We start from the raw sequence: 11,221 nt of genomic DNA on the forward strand, positions 1-11,221 counted from the left end.
CACTCAGTTCTTCAAGTTTTGAATAGAATTCCTTAATGGCTTCTTTCTGCTAAAAGATGTCCCCTTCTCTTGGTTTTTGATGGCCCTGAAATTTACATAGAGTTTCTGAATCTGTTTATAGCATTCTTTGCCTAACAGCCTCAAAAAAAAAAAAAAAAAGAGGAATGATGAATTTGGGTTTATTTTCAGTGCAATGGGAGGCTTTTGGTTATTTAATCAGGGATGAAATTATTCGATATGATTTGTATTTTAAGAATATCACTACTATCTGCAGAAAAAGGTAGGAGGTATCAAAAGATAGAAATAGGGTCACTTTAGAAAGCTGTTGGAGTTGTCAAGGAGAAAGGAAATGGTGACCTGGACTGAGATGGTGACAGTAGGAAAAAGGAGTGGAGGAATTCAAGATATATTGGGAAAAGGGATGTTAGAAGTCTCAAGAGGGTTGGAAACTGGATATGGGATGGAGAGAAAAAAAAGAATCATGAGTAAACTAACTTTCTGACTTGGGCAATTGGGATGATGGTCTGCCATTAGTTAGATGGGAAAGGCTGGGAGGGAGTTTCAGGAGATTGAGTTCTATTGTGGCCATGTTCAGTTTTAGACACTTCTGAGACATTTGAATAGAACTGTTAAATAGACAATTGGATGTAAAAACTAAAATTAAGAAAGACTTCCTGGAAAAAAAAAAGAAAGGAAAGACTTCTTGGGAGGTATAAACAGTCCTCCTCTGGAAGTCATTAGCAGTAGATGACATTTAAAGCAAAGAAAATGAACAGACTGTTTGGGAAAAGAGTATAATAGAGAAGAGAACGCTTTGAGGACCTAACCTTGAGAAACCCCAAGTAAAGGCTGAATTGGAGAGGAAAAGCCTGCAGACAAGGGACCAGTCAGTGTGGTAGGAGGAAAATCAGGAGAGAACAAAAGGGAACAAAAGAGGAGATGGTTTGAGGGGTGAAAGAACAAGGACCAAGTCAATGCCATTGGGAGATCAAGGTCAAGTAACATGCGGACTGAGAAACGTCACTGAATTTGGCAACACGGGGGTGGGTACTCCTTCCTTTTCTAAGAGTACAGTAAACTTTATTTTATTTTATTTAAAAAATTTTTTGAACTTAATTAATTCTTGTCTTTATTTTTACCTGAAACAAATTATTCTACATACAAGTAACCATATATAAATTAATATGGTACATTTATATTCATAGTCATATATGTGTGTGTGTGTATATACTATTAAAAGGGATATATACGTTTTTAAATTGATGTATAGTTGGTTTACGATGTTGTGCTGATTTCAGGTGTACAGCAAAGTGATTCAATTACATATTTTTTCAGATTCTTTTCCAGCATAGGTTATTAGCAAATATTGAATATAGTTCCTTGTGCTCTGCAGTGAATCTTTATTGTTTATCTATTTTATATATAGTGGTGTGTACATATTAATCCTGTACTCCTAATTTATTTATCCTTCCCTCCCCACCTTTCCCCTTTGTTTTCTATCTCTATGAGTCTTCTTTCTTTTGTAAATAAATTCATTTATATAATTTTTGAGATCCCACATATAAGTGACATCATATAATATTTGTCTTTCTTTAAGTAAGACTTACTTCACTCAGTATGATAATCTCTAGGTCCATCCATGTTGCTGCAAATGGCATTATTTCATTCCTTTTTATGGCTGAGTAGTATTCCATTGTGTGTGTGTCTGTGTGTGTGTGTGTGTACACAAAAACTTCTTTATCCATTCATCTGTTCACTGTTCATTCACTTAGGCTGCTTTCATGTCTTGGCTATTGTAAAATAGTGCTGCCATGAGCACAAGAGTGCGTGTATCTTTTCGAATTACATTTTTCGTCTTTTTGGATATATGCCCAGTACTGGGATTTCTGAATCATATGGTATCTCTGTTTTTAGTTTTTTAAGGAACCTCCATCCTGTTTTCCATAGTGGTTGCACCAATTTACACTCCCATCAACAGTGTGTGAAGGTTCCCTTTTCTTCACACCCTCTCCAGCATTTATTGTTTGTGGACTTTTTGATGATGGCCATTCTGACTGGTGTGAGAAGATAACTCTTTGTAGCTATTATTTGCATTTCTCTAATAACTAGCCATGTTGAGCATCTTTTCAGGTGCCTGTGGCTACCTGTATGTCTTCTTTGGAGAAATGGCTATGCAGGTCTTCTGGCCACTTTTTGATTGGGTTGTTTGTTTTTTGACATCGCGTAGTATGAGCTGTTTATATGTTTTGAAAATTAAGCCCTTGTCTGTCACATCATTAGCAAATATTTTCTCCCAAGCCATAGGTTGTCTTTACGTTTTCTTTATGGTTTCCTTTGCTGTGCAAAAGCTTTCAAGTCTGATTAGGTCCCATTTGTTTTGTTTTGCTCTTATTATTTTTGCCTTGGGAGACTGATCTAAGAAAATACTGCTACAATTTATGTCAAAGAATGTTTTGCCTATGTTCTCTTCTAGGAGTTTTATGGTGTCATGTATTATATTTAGGTCTTTAAACCATTTTGAGTTTATTTTTGTGTGTGGTGTGAAGAGTGTTGTAACATCATTGATTTACATGTGTGTGTCCAGTTTCCCCAACACCACTCACTGAAGAGACTGTTTTTTCTCCGTTGTATATTCTTGCCTCCTTTGTCAAAGAATAATCGACCATAGCTGTGTGGGTTTATTTCTGGTCTCTCTATTCTGTTCCATTTATCTATATATCTGTTTCTGTGACAATGCCATGCTGTGTTGATTACTATAGCTTTGTAGTATTGTCTGAAGTCTGGGAAGCTTACGCTTCCAGCTTTGTTCTTTCCCTTAGGATTGCTTTGGCAATTCTGGGTCTTTTGTTGTTCCATATAAATTTTAGGATTCTTTGTTCTAGTTCTGTGAAAAATGTCACAGATAATTTGATAGGGGTCTCATTAAATCTGTAGCTTGCTTTGAGTAGTATGGCCATTTTAACAATATTGAGTCTTCCAATTCAAGAGCATGGAATAACTTTCCATTTCTTTGAATCATCTTCAGTTTCCTTTACCAATGTTTTATAGTTCTCCGTGTATAGGTTTTTTTTAAAAATTTTGCACAGAAATTTATTTTTTCCTTCCAGTTGTATTGAGATATAACTGATACACAGCACCGTGTAAGTTTACAGAGTACAGTATAATGATTTGACTTGTACACTTCATGGAGCAATTATCACAGTAAGTTTAGTGAACATCCATCACCTCACATAGGTACAAAATTTAAGAAATAGAAAAAAATTTTTTTCTTGCGATGAGAACTTACTCTCAACGATTTTTACATGTAACATACAGCAGTGTTGATTATATTGATCGCATTGTACATTACATCCCTCGGAGGTAACATACTCTTGACAGGAGTAGCTTCTGTGGAACAGAGAAGGTGGAAACCAGACGATAGGTGAGTGAAGCAAGAAGAGAAGCTTAAGATTGGAGACAGCCTGAGCAGATAACTCCATGACTGCAGAAACGATGGAGGGGAAGTTGTACAATGAGAAGGCGGATCTTTGTACACTGGAATGCTCTGCTATCAACTGCTGGTGGGAATTGCACCCTTCGAAAGCACCTCACTCACTGAGACCTCCAAATGCATCCTCAAGGTAGACATGAGGTTTTCTCCACCAATGCCCTCTGAAGCCAGGACTTCATTTCCAAGCTGCTCAAATACCAATCCTCTGCTTCCTGTAATAAACCATAATTGAAAAGAATATTAAAATATGTGTGTGTGTGTGTGTGTGTGTGTGTGTGTGTGTTTGTATAAACTAGGTCACTATGCTGGACACCAGAAATTAACAAAATATTGTAAATCAACTAATTTTAATTTAAAAAAAAACAAAAAAAAAAACCCAGCCCTCTTGGTGGCTGCCCTTGGCCCAGATCCTGGAGCATCTCTGGGTCCCGGCTCACTCCCAGAATGTACTGCCCCTCTGCTCACATGACTTCCTGAGCCCTGTCTTCTGTTTTGTGTGTTTATTCAGGGAGCTCTCTCAGCTCTGCTGCCTCATCTGTCTTTTGTCTCTTCTAAGACGCATGACGCTGATTAATAAAAGCTGGAGTATTTTGTGTCAGTGAGGAGGGGTTGGAGAAACAGCCAAATAGCTGTTCTCTCCCTGGTTTTTTCTTTTTGTGTATGTGGTTCTTTTTTATTTTTTAATTGAGGTATAGTCAGTTTGCAATGTGTCACTTTCTGGTGTACAGCACAGTGTTTCAGTCATACATGAATATACATATATTCATTTTCATATTCTTTTTCACCGTGAGCTACTACAAGATTTTGAATATAGTTCCCTGTGCTATGCAGTATAAACTTGTTTATCTATTTTATATATATATTAGTGTCTGCAAATCTCCCTGTTTTACATCTTCCACGTCAGTGGCAATCAGATCGCCTGGGGCTGCTGCTTAGCCACAGTCTGTATCCTTGACATCTCCCCCACCAGAAAGGCACTGATATTCTCAAAGTGTTCAATTTAATTTTAGTTGGGATTGCATTTTTTCATCTGTTTCTTTCCTTTACTTTCTAAATAATGTTTTCTTCAAAATTCTTAATTTTTATCATTTTTGCTGTCAGCATTTGCCTATTTCGGGGACAATCTCATCTCATTAATGCTTTCTTCATTATTAAATCCATCCTCCATCTATTCTGACTAAAAACAACCAGAAGAATTTGCAGCACACTGCAGTACACAGGTTAACATAACTTATTCTTTCACTAAAAGAAGACTTAAAAATTCTGACTATCAGGTATTATTTCTTTAGAATTTGTCCACTGACCAGCCTTTGATTTTCTTGGTCTGGGGTAATGTTCCGAGTCAACTGTTTCAGAATACCAAGTCCTCTGTTTTATAAAGTTTATTGAGGACTGCTTTAATGAGCAAAGCTATATGCTGGAAGTTAAAGTGACAAATCCACCTAAGGTTTTACAAGATACCATGGATCAAAGGATTAAAGAATCACAAAGATTATTTCTGAATAAATTTTTGTTATCCAGCCGAGTCAAGAGCCCAGCTGAAGTTAAAAATCATGAATTTACAGAGGCACTGAAAGCCCCATCCATTTGCAGCAACAGGGATGGATCTGGAGATTGTCACTCTAAGTGAAGTGAGCCAGAAAGAGGAAGAAAAATACCATATGAGATCGCTCATATGTGGAATCTAAAAAAAGAGACAAACGAACTTATTTACAAAACAGAAACAGACTCACAGACACAGGAAACAAACTTACGATTACCAGTGGGGGAGGAGGATGGGAAGGGATAAATTGGGAGTTCAAGATTTGCAGATACTAACTACTATCTATAAAATAAACAGTGAGTTTCTACTGTACAGCACAGGGAACTATATTCAATAGTTTGTAGTAACATATAGTGAAAAAGAACATGAAAATGAATGTATGTATGTATGTGTATGTTTAAAAGCCATACAACTGTGTGGATTTTTTGGATAACTTTTTTTTAATTAAAAAAAATTGGGGGGGGTGGGTAGGTAATTAGGTCTATTTATTTCTTTATTTTTAGAGGAGGTACCAGGTATTGAACCCAGGACCTCATACATGCTAAGCATGTGCTCTGCCACTTGAGCTATACCCTCCCCCCTTGTATGGCTTTTTTCAGAGGATCAAGTGTAAGAGTAGAGATGGTGGTAGTTATATTAATTTTGGATAAGAGATAAACAACAAAGTCCTACTGTTTAGCACAGGGAACTATATTCAATACCTTGGAAAAGAATATGAAAAGAAATACATATATGTATAAAAGAATCACTATGCTGTACACCAGAAATCAACATAACATTGAAAACTGGTTATATTTCAACTTAAAAATGTAGGGTTAGAGTTTTGTGAGTGAGTGTGCAAGGGGATGCAGAGACAGGGAAATTGAGGATATTGATGGAAAGGTAGGTGATAAGTTAAATCATGGAATATGGCCAACTCCTAGGTGTCTCGCAACATCTACTCCCTACTCCTGTAGTGAGTGCATCTCCAATTTCTTGCTGTGCACATGGTCATGTAATAAAGGTGGCCATTTAAATTAGTATATTAAATACTTGCCAGTGAGTAGGAGCTGGCTAACTGGGTTTAAAAAGTGGGCACAATTCCTAGTAAGGGTCCTTCTCCCCTTCCATCGCTAAGAATCCACTGCCAAATTTGACATCATCAAGATTTAGCCCTACGTTTCATTCTAAGCATTTTAATCGTTTTACTTCTTATAGTTATAGGTCTTCAATCCATTTTGAATTTAATTTCTCTACATTGAGTGAGAAGGGTATGATTTCATCTTTTACATGTGGCTATCCAGTTGTCCCAGCACAACTTGTTAAAAATTATTTTTTCTGCACTGAATGGTCTTGGCACTCTGGTCAAAAGTCAGTTGACGATAGACATTTGGGTTTATTTCTAAATTCTTAATTCTATTCGTTGATTTATATGTCTGTCCTTGTGCCAGAACCATGGAGATTGATTATTGTTGCTCTATAGGGAATTTTAAAATCAGAAGTGTATGGTATTGTGATTTATAATAGAAACGTAGATTTGATTGCCCAGTTTTTTGGCACAGAGCTCTTCACACCCGTAGAATTTCCTAAGTGATGTGAGCAGTGGGAGCATCTTTTGCTACAGTATTTGGTCTTTGTTCCTGAAATAGCTCCAGATCTGCAAAGGTGAAAGAGCATCTGGTTATTCATAACAAGTCCCTTTCAACCACACCTGAGTTTATGTGAATGAGGTAGGTGACTTTTGGTATGCCCCAAAGGATGGGGGCTGGTTGCTAAGGGCCCAATCAAAATTAGAGGGTTGGAACCTTCAGCTCCTGCATCCTGACCTTCAGGGAGGGGCGAGGGCTTGGAAGTTGAATCAGTCACCATTGGTTGATGATTTAAACAGTTGTGCCTGTGTAATGAAGCCTCCATAAAAGCCCCAAAAGATGTGGTTTGGGAAGCTTCTGGATTGGTGACTCCGGGAAGGTAGCACACCCCAGTCCATAAGGACAGAAGCCCCTGTGCTGAAGACCCTTGCAGACCTTGCCCTCTGCATCTCTTCCTCTGGCTGTTTACCTGTTTCCTTTATTATGTCCGTTATAATAAATCAGGAATCTAATAAGTAAACTCTTTTCTTGAATTCTATGAGCTGCTCTAAAAAAAAACTAATCAAAACTGAAGACTGGGGTGTGGGAACCTCTGATTTATAGCTGTGGTGAAACTGAACAGGACCATGTCCTTCAATTCGTGTTTGTAGGAAAAAGGCTTCAGCTTCCTAGATCTCCCCTGGGTTCCAAAGAGCAGATTCAAACAGTTTGATAAAGCAGAGTCCCAGGTCCTCCCAAAGAGATTCACATAACAATCTGCGGGGTGCGGCGGGGGGCGGGGGGCGGGGAGGGTACAGCTCAAGTGGTAGAGTGTGTGCTTAGCATGCCCGAGGTCCTGGGTTCAAACCCAAGTACCTCCATTAAAATAAATAAATATGATAACCTCCCTGCTCCTTAAAATAAAAAATTTTAAAAAAACTGAAAAAAGAAAAAAGAGAGAGATACATAACAATCGGATGCATATCTCTAAGTTCTTCTGCAGGAACTACAGCCCCCCCACCCCCCAGGTGGAGAATGATAACTTCAGGCTGAGCACAGCATGTGGCGCCCAAACTGGGCGGAACCAGAAAGTTAACGATTGGGATTCCCGGAACACCACCCTGTTACGCACGTCACTACCAGCCATCAGAGGAAGGTCACACACCCGGCAGCCCTCGCCCCAAATTTGCCTTTAAAAACTCTTCCCTGAAACCCGTTCAGAGTTCAGGTCTTTTGAGCTCCAGCTGCCTGTTTGTTCTCTCTCCTTGGCCCTTGCAAGAAACCTTTTCCAGCCCCAAACGCTGACATTTCACTTTGTGGGACACTCCGCTGGGGGTGCAGAATTGCTTGATGTGTGGAAAACCCACACATCCGGTGTCGGGGTGCAGCGGTGTGGCAGTAATGTGAGAGCAAAGGGGACCCGCAGGAGGAGGAGGGTTTCTCTTTATAGTGTGCATCCTGTAGGATAACTTTGCCAGACAGGCTGAGGTCCCAGGTGGTGTTAAAGGGTAGAAGAAGCCAGAAGGTCACAGCCTCTACTCGGTATTAAAAGGCTGAAAGGTCACAGTGACTCAGTCTCAGGCACCAACACGTCCTGGGGGAAGGGTTAGTATTTCCCGGTTAGGACGGCATCCCAAATTCTGGGGACAAGAAGTTTGACTTCCCAGCATGAAACTGTCAGCCTTCTTTTCTTAGGGAAATAGATGGACTTGACTTTAGTCATCCTCCCCTCAAGCTGTTTGATCTTGTACAAGGTACTCACCTGCTCCAAGCCTCAATTTTCTTCTTTATAAATAGGAATGAAGACACTTCCTTCATAGACTGGACAGGATGTTTATAAGCACTGATTTCTTTCTCCTTCCCCAGGATCCTCTTTCTTACAATGGAACAGTATTTGTTAAGAATTTAGACACTGATGAACAAAAACAAAGACAAAGATAAAAAGCTCAGAGACGGGAAGCTAGATGTGCTCCTCTGTGGAAACTATTTTAGATATTTTTAAACTGTAATCTAAGGAGGCTCATAGTGGAGACTTCAGGTTGAATATGCATCGGAATTTCTGTGGAAACTGAAAGAGCCCAGCAAGAGGATCTAGCATGAAGAGAAGGGCTGAGAATGGGTCCAGGGCAACCCCACATTTAGGGGGCATGTGGGGGAAGTGGGTGGGATCCTTCACGGAGATGTAGCTTTTCCCAGTACCCTCTGTTCCGTATGTGTGTGAGCACGTGTGTGTGAACACAAAGTAATCTCAGGCTTGTCTAGCTCAACCTGCTCCGTCTAGGTACAGGAGATACCCAACCCTTCCTCATACTGGTATCCTAGACTGTGGTTACAAAGGATGCTCATACAGGGTAATGAATGAAGGAGCCAGCAAAGCCTTGTGGGGAGGCAGTTACCAACTTACACAAATTCTGGAAGGAGCTACTTCTCTCTGTCTCTGAGAAGAAACTGGTGTAGCCCCCGGCGCCAGTGAGGAGCATACAGTTATTCAAGGCCAGGGTAGTTCTATCTGACTGGGTGTCAGGGCTCAGCAACCAACCTCCCTTGAGCACAGAAGTCTCTTAGCCCAGGGCCTTATTTCACGGGCAACTTCAGGGATCAACTTCTAGGTTGCTGAAGGCCCCTCTGGAAATCTTGCCTGTTCCTAACCTGCTCCCCAATCTGTTTCTTCCACATGGTCCTTATGCCTCCCTGCATTTTCTCCTGCAACCCAAATGCATCAAATCAAATCAAAACCCATTTTCTTCTTCTTTCTCCTGGGTTTGATGGCCAAACTTAGGACCCAAGCAACTAGTAACTGAAACCTGGTGCCTCTTTCTGAGATATTCCAGTCCATCTAGAAAGTACCTTCCATTCTTCTATTATAATAAACAAAAGAGAAAAAAATGATTCTTTGTTAAGAAAAGCTGAAGATTCATATCTTGCTACTATAGATTTTAAACATAGTTGGATCATATGTTATAGATAGTTGTGTGTTCTGCTTTATTTAATATTTTAGTGTGAGAAAATTTTCACATTCTCAAACTGTTGCCGGTGAATCCAACTGGTGTTCCAGGTTCTTTCCCGTCCCAGAAAGAATTCAGAGATAAGACATAGAGGTTAAGAAAAGTAAAGTGAGGCTCTATTAAAGGATGGACAGTACACTCTCAAGGGGAGAGCAGGCAGGCTCAGGTGGGCGGCTGCCCTGAGTTTCTTCGGCAAGTTGGTTACACAGGGTGTAGAAATGAATGGGTGGAATATTCATTGGGGAGGGAAGGGTCTGGGGTCATGTTCCCTGATCATCATCCCAACTCCACCTTCCCAAAGGGAGGAGGGGTTTTTGTCTTTATTTAGTCTGGATCTGAAGGGTCATGGCATCGGTGCATGATGGGTACTTCTGACCTGCAAGGCTAATTTTATTGAAATGAGGGCGTAATAAACAAAAGCTTACATCTGGACACTGGAAGTTCCTGCTTTTTTCTGATCTTTCTTTGTTGGTCTCCAGGCCACTTATCACCCCAAAAAGTGTGGCCGCATATCAGCCCAAAGGTTCCTGCTTTTCTTTCTCTGCCCAGGGACCCCTGGCTTCCATGATGTAGGGTTTCCTGCATTTGGCTGTGTCCCCCTTTCTCTGCTCATATCTAGCTCTCTGCCTGCTCTAACAAAACTAGTTTCTAAGCATCACCTTTAAAACTATATAATTGACCTTTTCATATTATAATAATATTTACCATTCCTACCTCCAATCCAATGGCCCTAAGGCGTATAAAACCTATGTAACAAAATAGGTACTGATTTCTAGGCACTTGTTGAAAAACACAATCTCAGTCTCATGCTTTTAATTATCAAAGGGAAGATTATTTTTAAAAAATCTGCCCATTCACTCTCAGGTGCTCTATAATCTTTAGACCAGTACATATCCAAGATGCTGCCCACATCCTGCTTGCCTGCTGCCGGGGTCTGGTGCTGAGTCATGAGGCCCTGCGAGAAGAGCTGGAAAACTCAACCCAGTGGAAGTGGTCATCTCGTCTACACCAGGATGCTGTTAAAGTCACTAGCCATGACCTCACGGAGTGTCTCTTTTTATGAGAACCTTCTATGTCTGTGGAACAAATCCGTGTCTGTGCTTCCTACCACGAACACTTGGTCTTTTCCGGAGCCAGTGGCCTGCTTTTATCTCATGAGTACGGGGAGTTGTGTAACTGATCAGATTTTCTTTCATCCACGAGGTGCTAGAAAACTTCTAGGCAGATTTGTGACCTTCTTTTAGCAAGTGCATAGGTTGCATTATATATATTTTTAGCCTCATCCCCTGTGTTATGTCCCCATCATTATTTTTCTCTCTTCTTTAAAAGTGATCTTGTATGTTATATAGCTCTGCCTGCTGCCATAAGTTTAGACCCTCAATAGTGGTTGAGGGTCTAGCTCCAGAGTTGAAGCCACTTCCTGTCCGTGTGCCCTTGGGCAAGCAACTTGCTTCTTTTCTCCGTAATTCTTTGTTTGTAGGAAGGGAATAGTGGTGTCTGCTTCACGGAGTTCTGATAAAGATGACATGACAAGATACAGGCAAAGACCTCAGATTTCTTCTTAGCTCATAGTGCTTTAAACGAAATTTTAAAATACTTTAAAAAAATCATTGCAATCACTCTCCTATGATTGGAG

This window comes from Vicugna pacos, chromosome 34 (genome assembly GCF_048564905.1).
Source record: "Vicugna pacos chromosome 34, VicPac4, whole genome shotgun sequence".
Taxonomy (NCBI): domain Eukaryota; kingdom Metazoa; phylum Chordata; class Mammalia; order Artiodactyla; family Camelidae; genus Vicugna; species Vicugna pacos.